This window comes from Sturnus vulgaris, unplaced genomic scaffold (assembly GCF_052056855.1).
Source record: "Sturnus vulgaris isolate bStuVul1 unplaced genomic scaffold, bStuVul1.hap1 Scaffold_614, whole genome shotgun sequence".
In the NCBI taxonomy this organism is placed as follows: domain Eukaryota; kingdom Metazoa; phylum Chordata; class Aves; order Passeriformes; family Sturnidae; genus Sturnus; species Sturnus vulgaris.
The window spans coordinates 22,521-38,323 of record NW_028276589.1 but is presented as its reverse complement, the minus strand read 5'-3'; the positions used below and the strand labels follow the sequence as shown (position 1 = coordinate 38,323).

Here is a 15,803-nt window from a genome sequence, read left to right as displayed (position 1 = left end):
AAAGATCACCTGGAGCCCGAGCTCGGGGGGGTGAAATCAGCTGAAATCCAGGTAACTCTGTCAAGTGCCCCCCAGGGACATCGGCGGGGCTGGGGGATGAGGGTTTGAAACAGCAAATTCTTTGGAATATACACCTGTCCCTGTGCCGATGCTGCTGAGCTTCCTGCCACAGTATATCCCCACTCCATGAGGCGCTGTGAGGTTATGGCAGTGGGAATTGAGCAGGGAATTCGGGGCTATGGGCATAATTCACGGGAGCTAGCAAAGCTGACAGCCAACCCCAAATCGGGGCACAGCACAGAGAACAATCTGTGTGCTGCCCTGTCAGCTCAAGCTCCTGGGCTGGGAAGTATTGGGAGTTAAATGTATGGAATTACACAAATCACAGCAACTGGCATCACCCAGAGGGACAATCCAAGGCCCAAACAATTCCTCCACAGTCCACTCTGGGAAAAACACCCTGTGCCTGCCAGGAGCTCTGACCCTGCTTTTCCTACCAGCTCCTGAGCAGTGTCAGGGCCACCACGACGCCTTTAAAATCCAGATAAACCCCAAATCCTACACAGTGAATAATCCAAAGAAAGTACTGAATTGTTGTCATTAAAAGCTCAAAACTCATTAAGAATTCTATGACAACAGTGTAATGGACTCCCAGGAACCTCATGAATGCTCTCGGTTTCATTTTTGTGTATTTTTACTCTGTAGAGAGCCTGGTGCAGGAATGGCTAGAAGAGAGAGGCCATAGTCAGATCAATTTAGTCAGGCTGACAAAGCAGGCCTCAGCCTCAAGGGTACAGTGAGAGGAAAGGCACGTAGGACTGTGATAAGATGAACAAAGACAGACTGTAAAAGAAGAACTAGAAGAACTCTGTTAGCCATGAAATTGCAAAAGTGTAGCCATAAAGTTAGCTGATCAGCATAGTGACGCATATGGCAAGGCAACCAATGATGAGCTTAGCTTTTGCAATATGCATGAACTAATTAAGCACTGTATTTAATCGCCACTCTAATTATCAATAAACGAGACTTCGCAGATGACCGAATTGGTGTCCGTGTCTCCCTTCTCCGACAAATGGTGACCCCGACGCTGTCCCTCCGTCGCTAAAAAAGAAAACGGGGGAGAACGCGCCACGGTCGGTGAAGTTGAGCTTGGGGCCTGCTGCAACCGGGTCGGTGTCAAACGACGTAGGAAAGACACCCTCAGGAGCTACAGAGGTGGTCCTGGGCCATACGTGCTGCCGAAGCCGGAGAGTTGCAACGGCGCCGACGGTAAAAAATGGACAGGCAAGCAGCATATGATTTATTTATAGCACACATAGATAAGTTAGGGCTAAAAGAGCTTAATCCCAGGAAGGACATACCGGGGTTGTTAGCCTGGGGTTCTGCTAAAGGCTTATTCACTAACCCTCATAGTGTGCATGAGTTAAATGAGTGGCGTAAGTTAGGGGATGTACTGTGGGAGGCAGTGTTAGCAGATGATAAGACAGCAAAAAGGTTAGGAAAAATCTGGCAAGTAGTTCATAACGCGCTCTTAAAGCAACAGGCAGAAAAAAGGGCAGCACAGCAGGCAGTAGAGGCATATAAAAGAAATGCTCAGTATGGTGATAATGAGCCCCTTGCACCAAGCACAAGAAGGGTTGAAATACCTATTCTTAGAGACACGGCAAGAATGGCCGATGGGGCTAGTTGCACTTGGCCCTCTGCACCCCCCTCAGAAAAACTGGAAAATAATGCTGCTAAAGCAGAGGAGGTAATTGCAGAGAGCGAAATATCCCAACCTTGCGGCGTAAAATCCCCTTGTCGGCCTGAATCTAGCACCCCTAAACCTGCCAGTAAGCCAAATCCTGTCCCTAGGGCGGAAAGCGACCTGCGGGGGGAAGTGGCAAAGCAGAGAAGGGAGGCATGGAATATGCTAGCTAGACACGGCCTGGAAACTGGGGATGACGCCGCTGTGAGCGCAGTCAAAGTCTGGACCTTTCCTGTAACATACACACAGGGAGTAAACCAACAAGGACAAGCTGTACAAGTGGGAGAGTATGAACCACTTGATTGGAAGTTGCTAGCACAGTTACGACAAACAGTGAGTCAGTTCGGTTTTCGCAGTGAGCCAGCTAAGCAAATGCTAGACTATCTATTTAACACATATTTATTACTGCCAAATGATCTAAAAAGCATAGCAAAATTAATTTTCACACCACATCAGCAAATGCTATTTAATGCTCACTGGCAAGCTCTTGTTGCCGAGGCAGTTGCAGTACAAAGAGGTCAGGGTGATCCGTTAGCCGGAATTACAGCAGATGAGTTAATGGGAGTGGGCGCATTTCGCAGGTCAGAAACTCAATTACTCCCGGGGGCCGACAGGGTTAGAGAAGCCATGCATATTGTAAGAACTGCTATAGATCAGGTGAAAGATAGCTCAGGTATACCCATGTATATGGGAATAAAGCAAGGAAGGGAGGAATCCTTTGAGGACTTTGTAGATAAAGCTACCGCTGCTATTGATAGGGCAGGAGTTCCAGAGTATATGAGAGGGGCAATGTTAAAGCAATGTGCGTTACAAAATAGCAATGAGGCAACAAAGAGGGTATTGTCAACTCTAGGAGCTAATTGGACAATAGAAGAGGCATTAGAAAGAATGGCGCTGCAGCCATCAGGGTCACAAGTTTTCTTAATTAATGCACTAAAAGAAATAGGCTTAGGGCTGCAGAAACAAGCTAAGTCCACACAGTCACAGGTGCTAGCTGCTCTTGCCCCGCTCCGTGCTTCCACAGCAGCACCGGCCACAGCGAACAACCGCCGACCTCCTTCAACGCGATGCTTTAGATGCGGAAACGGAGGCCATTTTCGACGAGACTGCCGAGCCTCAGGAGTGTGGTGCCAGAACTGCCAAAACAACACCCACAACACGTCAGCTTGTCGCCGCCAATCGGGAAACTCCAGGCGGAGCGCGTCCGGCAGCCGCGCCCAGACACAAGTAGCCGCCGTAGCATCAGCGCCATCTCCTGTCTGCAACCAGCCACAACAGGGAGCCTGGGACTTGACTTGGCAGCCGCAATAAAAACATCATTATTAACAACACGCCCCGTTAAAGTCCCAACTGGAATACAAAGCCCAATAACTATTAAAGGACAAGCTTTTGGAAGACTAATAGTGGGACGCTCATCAAGCTCCATTTTAGGACTGTTTGTACTACCAGGTGTCATTGATGCAGACTACACTAGGGAAATACAAATAATAGTTTATACTCCTTTTCCTCCTCTAACAATTGAGGCAAATCAACGTATTGCTCAATTTATTCCACTTCCACAGATAAGCCGAGGTGTTCAACCACAAACACAAACTCCGCGCAAGGACCAAAGTTTTAGGTCCTCTGGTGTTGCTCTGCTCACAATGGATCTCAATACTAGACCCAAAAAGGAAGTGAGGTTCACCTATGCAGAACGTACAATAAAAATGATAGGACTTTTAGACACTGGAGCAAATACCAGCATTGTTTCTCCAAAAAAATGGCCCTGTGATTGGCCATCATTACAAACCACGGATACCGTGACGGGCGTCGGAGGGTTCACCCTCGCAAAGAAAACGCCCCCAATAAGGGTTACTATAAATGGGCAGGACTTGGTAACTGTGTTATCAGTAGTTGCATTACCGCCCATGGTACATTGCTTAATTGGAAGGGACATTTTAGCTCAGCTTGGAGTTGTTCTATCCAACGAGCACCCTTTGGGGTAATTGCCATTGCTTAGACTTTCCCAATCCCAATCACCTGGACTACCAATAAACCGGTAATGGTTAAGCAATGGCCTCTAAAAAGGGAAAGTCTAATACAAGCACATCAACTCGTGAAAGAACAATTTCAACAAAGACATTTAAAACTTTCCACAAGCCCATGGAACACGCCAATTTTTGTGATTAAAAAGAAATCAGGAAAATACCGTCTTCTACATGATTTAAGAGCAGTAAATGATCAAATGGAAGCAATGGGAGCATTACAACCGAGACTTCCCAATCCAGCCATGCTCCCACAACATTGGCCTCTTTTAATTATTGATTTAAAGGACTGCTTTTTTACTATAGCCTTACACCCTCAGGATACAAAAAAATTTGCATTTACCCTACCGGCAATTAACAGGGGGGAACCTGACAAAAGATATGAATGGACTGTACTCCCACAAGGTATGAAAAACTCGCCTACTTTGTGCCAATTATATGTTGATGCGGCCTTACAACCCCTAAGACTAAAATGGCCCAATACAATTATTTACCATTACATGGATGACATCCTGTTTGCCCAGAAAACAGCATTTACAGATGCCCAAATGCAGGAAATTCAGAACACCTTAGCAAAAGCATCTCTCATAATAGCTCCAGAAAAGATACAGCAATCTACACCATGGAAGTACCTAGGATGGACTATTACAAATCAAATCGTACGGCCACAAAAACTTCAAATTGCAACAAAAATCACCAATCTAAATGAAGCACAACGCTTACTAGGAGATCTACAGTGGCTCAAACCAATTGTTGGAATACCCAACTCTCTGTTAGAATCCCTCAGACCACTACTCAAGGGGACCGATCCAACCACACCTGTAACTATGACACCACAACAAAAAGACGCTCTCAATGGCATTATTCGCTGCGTCAATGAAAGATTTGTCTCCCGCCGGGATGTATCATTACCTATAAACCTTACCATTTGGAATACTCCTGATCATCTACTTAGAGCACTTACACAAACACAAAAGAAAACGGGGGAGATACAGGTACTAGAGTGGATAACCCCACCTTTACAAGCAAAAAGGACAATCAGTACAAAAATCGAACAAGTAGCTACCTTGATTCGTAAGGGTCGGGTAAGGATTCTGGAAATCACCGGAACAGGTCCGACTGCAATCCACCTACCCATGAAAAAGGAGGACTTAGACTGGTACCTCCTCAACTCTGAGGACTTACAAACGGCTTTGCTGGAAGCTGGAGCAGCAGTCAACACAGGACCGCTGACACCACGTCATCTTCAGTGGTTAGGAAATTGAGACTGGGTATTAAAGCCAACACGATCGAAACAGCCGATAGCAGGTGCTATCACAGCATTCACAGATGCCGGAAAGAAATCAAGGAGGGCAGCCATCACCTGGAAAGAAGGCCCTCGATGGAAAAAGCAGATAATAGACGCTGCTCCAGAGGACAGTTTACAAACATTGGAATTGCTTGCTGTTGTGTGGGCACTAAGTGAACTGCAAGGGCCTTTAAATGTAGTCACTGATTCATTTTATGTTGCAGGAGTAGCACAGAGAATTGAGGACGCCTCTGTGAAAGAGGTGCAAAACAAAAGACTCTATGAACTCTTACTGCAGCTAAAGCGAGCAGTAGGAGCAAGGTTTAAGCCTTATTGTATCATACACATCAGAAGCCACAAGTGGGATATAGGCTTGGGTGAGGGCAATGCCAGGGCAGATAGATTGGTTATGAATGTAGCAGATGATAGGGGAATTGAGGCAAGAGAGTCACACACACGATTTCACCAGAATGCTAAGGGATTGGTGCGTGAGTTCAAAATAGGCATACAAGAAGCTAAAGCAATAGTGAGAGCTTGTCCCACCTGCAGTCATCACAACAGTGGGGTGAGTCTTGGGTGTGGGGTAAATCCTCGGGGTCTAGAAAGTAATGAAATTTGGCAAATAGATGTTACACACGTAGCAGAATTTGGTAGACTCAAATATGTGCACGTCACAATAGACACCTACAGCAAGTACATTTGGGCTACCGCACAAACAGGAGAAAAGGCAATCCATGTAATAAGGCACCTAACAAGTTGCTTTGCAGTCATGGGAATGCCTAGGGAAATAAAGACCGACAATGGACCAGCCTATGTCGGCAAGAGAGTAAGCCAGTTCATGAGACTCTGGGGAATCAAACACATCACAGGAGTACCACACTCACCCACAGGACAAGCCATAGTAGAAAGAGCCAATGGGACACTCAAACAGTACCTACTCAAGCACAAATCCATAGAAGATCCACAAGAAAGGTTAGCTAAGGTTCTTTATGTCATGAATTTTTTGTGTGTGTTTGGGGAAGAGTCAGAGCCGCCTGCAATTAGGCATAGAGGAAAAAGAGAAGGTAACAAGGAAGAAGGCACAAAAGCGTGGGTAAAGTACCGGGATCCAAAAACAGGGATATGGAATGGCCCTGCTGAGGTAATATACTGGGGCAGAGGTTATGTTTGTGTTTCTACTCCCACAGGAACAGTTTGGGTCCCTGCTAGGTGGGTGAAACCCATCCTAAATGAGCGAGTTGGTGGAAAGATTCCTGAGGACACCATTAGCTCCAGACGACCGAGAGCGGATACAACAGAAGTTGACGGTGACCTTACAGCCCTATTTACAGAAACTAGCACCATATAAACGCGCTGTCCGCAAGGCACTACAACGGCCGCCACCGAACTGGGTAGAGTGGATCGAGTATCACGCCTACCACGCCTACCGGGAGGAACAACGCCTTAACGGTCGCCCTTGTTGCGCGTGTGGGAAAGCGTGGTGTGAAGCTTGGGTAGCTTTAAAGTGTGGGGGCTGTGGGGACTGCTCATGGGTAAGACAAAGAGCAGTATATAAATTGTGGTGCCAAGAGTGTCAAAGGAAAGACCAAAGACGCTCAAGCTGGGGTGCAGCATTAGAGGGGGAAGCAGGAGTACCATTTGTACAAGTCCGAAGTGTATATGAAGCACCAGAACAGCTTATGTTAGCCTGGGCCCGGTGGGAAGTAGCTAATTGGCTCTGGAGGCAGAAAATCACTGCAAAATCTTGCATTGTTGCTGCCAGGTGCATGACTAAAGTGCCATATCTACCTTTCCCTCGGGTAGGACCAGTTAAGCCAGGTACCGACCCTGAAGAAGTATTAGACCAGTGCATAGAAAAGGTAAAGCAGTGGCACATAGCAGCAGACAATCCAAAATACAGGAGGGAGAAGCCACGTAAGCAACAAAAATGATACTCATCACACTGCTTACGCTTACTAACTTTGCTTGCACAAATACTTTTCCAATGGAGTACACACCTAGAGAAAATGTATGGGTAACATTTGCTAACATAACAAAGCAAGAATCAATCTGCTTGAGCTTGGGGGGAGCGCAAAATCCTTTCAAAACTTGTCTTGTAGGATTGCCAGTTTGGAGACCAAAAGAGTTTGCAGGGTATCTTAATAATAGCAACCTACCTACAAAAAGGGATGATGATTTGTTGCAGGGTTGTACTTTCCCTAGTAGTAATCCCTCACAACACGATGGATGCTGGCAATGTGAATTTGTCCTGGCTTTAAGCAAAACCTTAGCCTCCCCTCCGGAAGAGATTGACCTTTTCGGAAGCACTAACGCATCAATGGAAAGAAACGCAGGAGGATGGTTTAGTTTTATGCCCTTAGAAAACAAAAACTTTGCAACCCTTGATTCAGCTCTTACTAGTCTATCAACAATTCATACTCAACTCTACCCCAAATGTAACGGTAGGTACATCACAAAGGCAAGAGCACTACCCCCAGGAATATTTTTAATTTGTGGGGATCGTGCCTGGAATGGTATTCCAGTGAGGCCACAAGGGGGACCCTGCTATCTAGGGAAACTAGCCATGTTTCACCCCAATGTAACTACTCTCATGCAACTTGCAAGCAATGCAAATAGAACAAAACGCAGTTTACACGATCTTGACTGCACCGGCATAGGGCAACCACACTTTTGGAGTGACTTTAGACAGGTAGCAACTGCTGTACTCCTCCCTCACGCAGCAGCCAGGAAAGCTATGGCCCTAGCTGAACAGTTAGGGTGCTGGGCAAAAGATGAATTTAACACCACCTCTCAGGTGTTAGACATGATGGCCAGGGATGTCTCAAGTGTTAACCATGCAGTACTGCAAAACAGAGCAGCCATTGATTTTCTACTTCTAGCGCAGGGACACGGTTGTGAGGAATTTAAGGGAATGTGCTGCATGAATTTGTCTGACCACTCTGTATCCATTCACAAAAAGATACGAGACATACAAAACAGACTACATGACTTAAAGGAGCAAAATGGTTGGGACATTGATGAATGGCTAAAGAGCCTAGGCCTTGGAGGATGGATTCGGACCATCATTAAGTATGCTATCATGATCTTAGGCGTATTCTTATGCTTAGCTTTGTTGCTTCCTTGCTTGATAACTTGCTTACAGAACTTCATTCAAAAAACTGTTAGCAAGGCTTGGCATACTAATCTTCTCGCTCAAAAAGAAAACGGGGGAAGTGTAGAGAGCCTGGTGCAGGAATGGCTAGAAGAGAGAGGCCATAGTCAGATCAATTTAGTCAGGCTGACAAAGCAGGCCTCAGCCTCAAGGGTACAGTGAGAGGAAAGGCACGTAGGACTGTGATAAGATGAACAAAGACAGACTGTAAAAGAAGAACTAGAAGAACTCTGTTAGCCATGAAATTGCAAAAGTGTAGCCATAAAGTTAGCTGATCAGCATAGTGACGCATATGGCAAGGCAACCAATGATGAGCTTAGCTTTTGCAATATGCATGAACTAATTAAGCACTGTATTTAATCGCCACTCTAATTATCAATAAACGAGACTTCGCAGATGACCAAATTGGTGTCCGTGTCTCCCTTCTCCGACATTACTCCCTCATTTGGCAGCTTGTAAAACTTATCCTGGAATTCAGAGGTCAAGCAGGATCGACTTTGGATTGACCTTCACCTCTGTTCCCACTTTGTGCAAACACAACTCGTGCCCAGGTGGGTGAACTCATCACCTCAGCTTTTCACTCCAGAGTATCCCCTCCTTATTTCCCTGTAGATGAACTCAGATCCACTCCTCACCTCCACTGGTCATCCAAGCGTCCATTCTGTTCCCCACAGGCCCTGGTGGCCCCAGGGAGCTCCCTTGGCCTTTCTCCTGCCCCTCTGCAGCCCGAGGTCGCTACACAAACAGTTCTTGTGTCCCCTCTAAATGACCCCGGGTTTTCTGCTCAATGAATGGCATGACCCGTGCCCACTGCTCATGATTCACCCAACCAAAATCAAGAGCAAATGTTGCTTGGGCTTTAAGAACTTGAAATAACTCTGAAGCAAAAGAAATCACCTTTTTCTTCTGGTTTTTATTTTTATTTTTTCATTTAAGATGCTGGACTTGCCTCTGTGGATGTGTGCTGAGCTCTCACTGCAGGGGACTGTCAGGCCTGAATGGCTGTGAGTTCGTGTTCTTCTCAGTAGGGAATCAGGAATTATTCTTAGACCATAGAATTGTTTTCTGAAACCTTTCCCCTTTCCTCTTTGTGCCTTTGAATTTTTCAGCTGTTCCCTGTTGTCACTTCCCCTGCCTGACTTCTGTGCAGCTCCTAGCTGGGAAAAACTGGGAAAACTTAGGGGGTACAGAGGTGGAATTTTTGGCTGGATTTTTCTAACATTTCTAATTTTGCTGAACTTATTTCCCCAGTGAGAAGAGCACGAACTCACAGCCATGCAGGCCTGACAGTCACTGCGGGAAATCTGACACAGTATTAATAAGTAACCTTTCCTGAGAGCAGTCACCACCCCAGTCCTCCAGCCTTGTCAAATGTTTGCAATGAATGGAGCCAAGTTCTAATCCTTAATCTAAATTTATGTCAGCTTTTGTTAGAAAGATACCGGACAGTAAATCATACAAGAGAATTTAAAAATTGCACAAAGAATAACCGGCCCAGACCAAACCCAACCACCCCCATCACCGCTCCACCCCAATTTTGGGAGAAACAGTGATACAGTTTATAAATACTCTCCTTCCACACTATTCAGTCCTTCACCGCACATCCCCAGAGAGGAGTCCCTCAGACCTTGCTCCCCTGAACACCAGGAGAGCTGGAGTTTCACCCAGATCCCACATTCCCATGGCAGTTAATCCCAGCAGGGAGGCAAAGAGGAACCCTGCATCCTCTGACATAGCCCACAGCACGGGCAGCACCAGGAGCCCTCCAGGCTCAGACCTCTGGTGCTGAAGCCTCTGGGCTTTGGCTGATCAAACACCACAGCTCTTGGCAAAGATGGCAGGAGAGTCGTGATTCTTCCTGTCCTGAAAGAGAGGAGGAAAAGAAAATTAAGTCGACTGCAGAAGGATTCCAGCTCTCAACTTCTGCTCTGATTCCTCACTCTGGGGTTTTATCCATGACAAGTGACACCAATTCAGAGTGCCCTTTTCCAGCATTTTTATTCCTAACTATTTCAGACATTAAAAGGATGCTCATTTCTCTTATTGTATTCTTTGCTTAATTTTATTAGAGGCATTTTCATCCCAGACCCCACTTGTCAGTTCTTCAATCCTTTAGCACTGGACTTGGCACAAAGGGATACCCGTGGTGCTGCATCACAAGAAATCCCAAAGAGAAACCCCTTCCAAACCTGACGGAGAAAGCTTTCAAGGCACTCCAGAACACAGACAGCTTTTCCTGCCTTGTCAGGCCACACCAATTCTGTCCCATCCACCTGAACTGTGCAGGTGAGGAAAAGGCTTTCCTTGCTCCTCGGGAATCACTGTCTGAGACCACAGATGTCCATCCTGGGCAGCACCTGGAAACAACGTGGGAAAGGCAAAATGAGAGTGTTTTCTATCAGAAAATTACTACTACTAATAAAAATAACAATCAGAACTTCTGGACAAATTTAGTAACATCACTTTGATATGAGAAATACAGGCCATGCCCATCCTTCTAGCCCAGGTGAAAACAGGAAGGAGAACTAGAGGAAAAGCAGAGTCCCTTATTTGATCTCTGGACACAAACTGAGGCCTTTTCCCTGTGAAACCAAACTCACCCTTCCAGGGTTCCTGAGATCAGCTACGAGGAGGCTTTTGGCACTCCAAGAGCAGCTGGGTCACAGCTGGATGCGGCTTGGGTCTGGGAGACACCGTGCTCCTTCTGGAATTATAGCACGCAAATGCCTGCTCCTGGCCCCAGGCCCGGAGATAAAATCTGTGGGGTTTTTCCCTGTGCAACATTGTTCACCCCTCCCAGGTTCCTGAGATCTGCACAGAGGAGGCTTTGGGCACCCCAAAGGCAGCCAGGGTTACAGGTGGGGGCAGCTTGGGGCTGGGAGAAATCCTCATCCATTTGGAATTTTATCAGGCAGAAACCTGGCTGGGTGCACAGGTCTCTGGACACGACCAGTGGCCCTTTCCCCTGTGAAACAAAACTCACCCTGCCAGGCTCCTGAGACCACTTAGGAGGAGGGGTTTGACTCTCCAAGAGCAGTCGCAACGAGAGATGCTCACACAGAAGGCCATGCAGAAGAGGAAACGAGCGCACCCGCAGCCCCCCAAGGCGCGCCCCAACGCCCCAGACCCGGCACTGCCAGCTCGGGCAGTCCCATAAAGCATCCCCCGCCTCCGCAGCGGCGGGACAGGCGGGGCCGGGGTCCCGAGGAAACCGAGCGTGCCCGGAGGCGCGGCAGGACGGCAGCGCAGCGCCGCCTGGCGGCGGAGCAGGAGAGCAGCGCCGGGCCCCATGGCAGTATCGGTACCCGTGCGCCCCCTGCTGTCCGCGGCGATGCAGCGCCCGATGCCGAGTTCCACGCCCGTGTCGCCGAGGGAGAGGGGCACCGCTGGCTGGGGCCTCCCCGCCGACACGGACAGAAGCCGAAGCAGAAGCCCCGGTGCCATTGGCGGCCCCTACCCAGCGGGCCGGGCTCCGCCGGGCCCGCGGCCCCGCGCGGTATCGGGTCGGCCCGCTCCCGTCTTCGTCGCACCCGGCCCTGCTCCTGGCATGAAGCGCGTCACCGCCCCGCGCCGTCCCGCCCCCCGCGCGTCATCGCGTACGTTCGGCGGCCCGCCCCGGGGGCGGTGCCGGGGGCGCTACCCGGGGCGGTGCCGGGGCAGTGCCGGGGGCGGCACCGGGGGCGGTGCCGGGGCGGTGCCGGGGGCGTTCCCGGTCGCCGTGCCGGGGTAGCCCGGGGAGCGGTTCCGGGAGCGGTTCGGGGGGCGGTGCCGATTGCAGTCCCGGTCACTGTCCCAGTCCCCGTCCCCAGTCCTGGTCCCGGTCCCAGTCCCCGGTTCCGGTCCCCGATCCTGGTCCCAGTCCCAGTTCCCCGTCCCGGAACCCGATCACGGTCCTGGTCCCAGTCCCCAATCCCGGTCCCGGTCCCTGTCTCCAGTCCCCGTCCCCGATCCCGGTTCCGGTCCCTGTCCAGGTCCCCGTCCGCGATCCCGGTCCCTGTCCCATTTCCCCGTCCCGGTCCCCGATCCCAGTCCCGGTCCACGTCCCCGATCCCGATTTTTCCCCCCCTTTCACACTGATTTTTCCCCCGATTTATCAATGATTTTTTTTCCCCATTTTTTTCCCATTTCTCACTGATATTTCCCCCCATTTTTCAGGGATTTTTTTCCCCATTTCTCACTGATTTTTTTCCCCATTCTTCATGGAGTTTTCCCCCCGTTTTTCACTGACTTTTCCCCATTTCTCACTGACTTTTTCCCCATTTTCCCCCATTTCTCACTGATATTTTCCCCCATTTTTCATGGATTTTTTCCAGATTTATCCCATTTCCACTGATTTTTTCCCCATTTTTCATGGACTTTTCCCCCCCGTTTCTTACTTATGTTTTTCCCCGATTTCTCATTGATTCCCCCCCCCCCCCCCCATTTCGCACTGATTTTTTACCCATTTTTCCCCATTTCTCACTGATTTCTTTCGCCATTTTTCATGGAATTTCCCCACCCATTTCTAACGGATTTTTTCCCCACTTTTCCCCATTTCTCACTGATTTTTCCCCCATTCTTCATGATTTACAGGATACTCTATCGTGAATGGAAAGCAATTAAAGGAAGGGGGGAGGTTACCAGCCACCTGGTCAGCTCAGACAGCAGAGCTGCACACGCTTTTGAGAGCCTGTGAATTATAGCAGGACAAGACATTAAATATATTTACTGATTCTAAATATGCATATGCGGTAATACATGCATTTGGAAAACTATGGGGAAAAAAAAGAGGTTTATTAAGCTGCAGAAGAAAGAAGAAAATAATTGGTTTACAAGGGATGGCAAGCAGTGGATACCAAAAGCTCTAGCCTTACAATTGTTAAAACAACTTCATTAAAGGAGTCGTTCTGTGCCTTCTTTGGGGTGAGGAAAAAAGGCTGAGGGGGGCTCCGACGTGGTTTGGGCACCCCAAGGTCCCTGGGAGAGGGAGCCGGGCTGCGCTGGAGGATCAGGTGAGTCGGGCATGGCGGGGGGTCATGGTGGGTGCCAGAACATTGAGAGGGAGGGGTGGGTGTAGAATGCATGAAAAACAGAACCTTAAAAAATAGCTAAATATAGTCTAAAAGGAATGTTTTATTGGCTTGTGTTTGGATAGAGGTAGGGTTTTTTTCATAGATACTGTAAATAGAAAAGATAAAGAATAAAAATATAGAAGCAAATATAAGAAACCAATATATAAATATATTACATTACATTATATTATGTTATGAAAATAGAAATATATAAATATTCAGACTTTAAAAGGAATGTTTTATTGGTTTTTATTTGGTTAGAGGAGGGTTTTTGAAATTAATATAGGAAAAAATATACAAATATGCAAAAATAGATACTGACATAAAATTATTATAACTATATATGCATATATATATGTAAGTATAAATATATAGAAATAAATATAAATATAAAATACATGTATGTAGTATGTAATATAAATAATTTATCGATTTTAATATGTTCTATTAAATAGTATGTTATAATAGAATGTAAATAGCATCTAGTATATTAATATACTAGTAAAAACTACATTAAATAGTATATAAATATAGAATACACAATATAGACATATAAATCTACAGATATAAATATGAAAACTAAATAGAAAAATATATTCAAATATAATTTAAAATAATCGAGTTTTTTGTTTCTATTTGGTTAGAGGCAGAGCTTTTAAAGAAATAATATTAAAAACTATGAACCTCCAAATATAGATGGATATAGATAAAATAGAAATAACATTAGTAATATAAATCTATGTATATAATGAATAATAAAAGAATATTGTATATATGATAAATAGAATAGCAATTAAATTGAATATATGAAATATGTCTAGATTATGACTAGAAATTAAATATTAAAAAATAGATGATTTATATATATAAAAGGTTTTTTTTTCATTTGGTCAGAGGCAGGGCATTTTTAGTTTGGGTCGGGGTTTTTTTTGGGGCGTTCATTGAGAGGATTTTATGACGGGTGGGGACTCTGGTGCTTGGAACTCTCTCCCTTCTCTGGCTGTCCCTGACAGGGCGGCAGTGCCGGGCTGAGTTGGGCGGCAGTGCTGCCGCCGTGTGGACACGGGGGGGTACTGCACCGTGCCCCTCTCAGGATGGCGGAAGGGCCCGCGGGCCGGGACCCAGCCCTGCGGCAGCGCTCAAGATGGCGGCCTCTCTAGGACCCCGGCGGATAGGCGTTTACATAAAACGCCTGTCCGCGCCCGCCGGCGCCCTCACGCCCGCGGCACCGGGGACCGCGCGGCCGTTGTCGGCACGCTCTGACACGTCCGGGAAAATTGTCGGCGAGCGGATCGGCGTCGGCGATGTAATCAGGCATCTTATGCCTACACACCGGGGTCCTGATTTTTTCCCGCCCTTTCTGCCGCCATTTTTGGCAGGTCAGCCGGGGTGCCGCCCGAGCCGCCATTTTGAGAGTGCGGACACACTCAAGATGGCGGCCTCTCTAGGACCCCGGCGGATAGGCGTTTACATAAAACGCCTGCCCGCGCCCGCCGGCGCCCTCACGCCCGCGGCACCGCGGACCGCGCGGCCGTTGTCGGCACGCTCTGAAACATCCGGGAAAATTGTCGGCGAGCGGATCGGCGTCGGCGATGTAATCAGGCATCTTATGCCTACACACCGGGGTCCTGATTTTTTCCCGCCCTTTCTGCCGCCATTTTTGGCAGGTCAGCCGGGGTGCCGCCCGAGCCGCCATTTTGAGAGTCCCGACACGCTCAAGATGGCGGCCTCTCTAGGACCCCGGCGGATAGGCGTTTACATAAAACGCCTGCCCGCGTTCGCCGGCATAAAAATAAATATGCATAAATATAAACATAGACATAAACATGCACAAACGTTAACCTGCATAGATATAAACATAAACATAAACATAAACATAAACATAAACATAAACATAAACATAAACATGCAAAACAATAATAATAAATAGAAATAGAAATAGAAATACAAACAATAAATCAGTGAGAAAGGGGGTAAAATCAGTGAGAAATGGGGGGGAAAAGCCATGAAAAATGATGGAAAAATCAGAGAGAAATGGGGGAAAAATCGGTGAGGAATGGGGAAAAAGATCAACGAAAAATTGGGAAAAATCAGTCAGAAGTGGGGGATAAAAATCAGTGAGAAATGGGGGGAAAAGTCGGTGAGAAATGGGGAAAAAATCAGTGATTAATGGGCGGGAAAATGCATGAAAAATGGGGGGAATAATTCAGAGAGAAATGGGGGCAAATATCAGTGAGAAATGGGGGGGAAAATCAGGAAATATCCATGAAAATTGGGGGAAACATCCATGAAAAATGGCGGAAAAAATCAATGAAAAATGGCGGAAAAAATCAGTGAGAAATGGGGAAAAATGGGGAAAAAGGAGTGATAAATGGGGGAAAAAATCAGTGAGAAATGGGGAAAAATGGGGAAAAAATCCACGAAAAATGGGTGGAAAAATCCATGAAAAATCAACGGAAAAATCAGTGAGAAATGGGGAAAACATCATGGTGAAATGGGGCAAAAATCAGAGAGAAATGGGGAAAAATCATTGAAAAATGGG

At 47.1% G+C, this 15,803-nt stretch overlaps 1 long non-coding RNA gene across 1 annotated transcript; it reads left to right on the top strand.

Moving 5' to 3' along the window:
* The first annotated feature begins 1,021 nt into the window (after positions 1-1,021).
* LOC148217563 (uncharacterized) lies at positions 1,022-8,615 on the top strand. The gene is made up of 2 exons (XR_015800992.1): positions 1,022-1,284; positions 6,247-8,615. It is a non-coding gene; the product is annotated as an uncharacterized LOC148217563 (long non-coding RNA).
* The last annotated feature ends 7,188 nt before the right edge of the window (positions 8,616-15,803 follow it).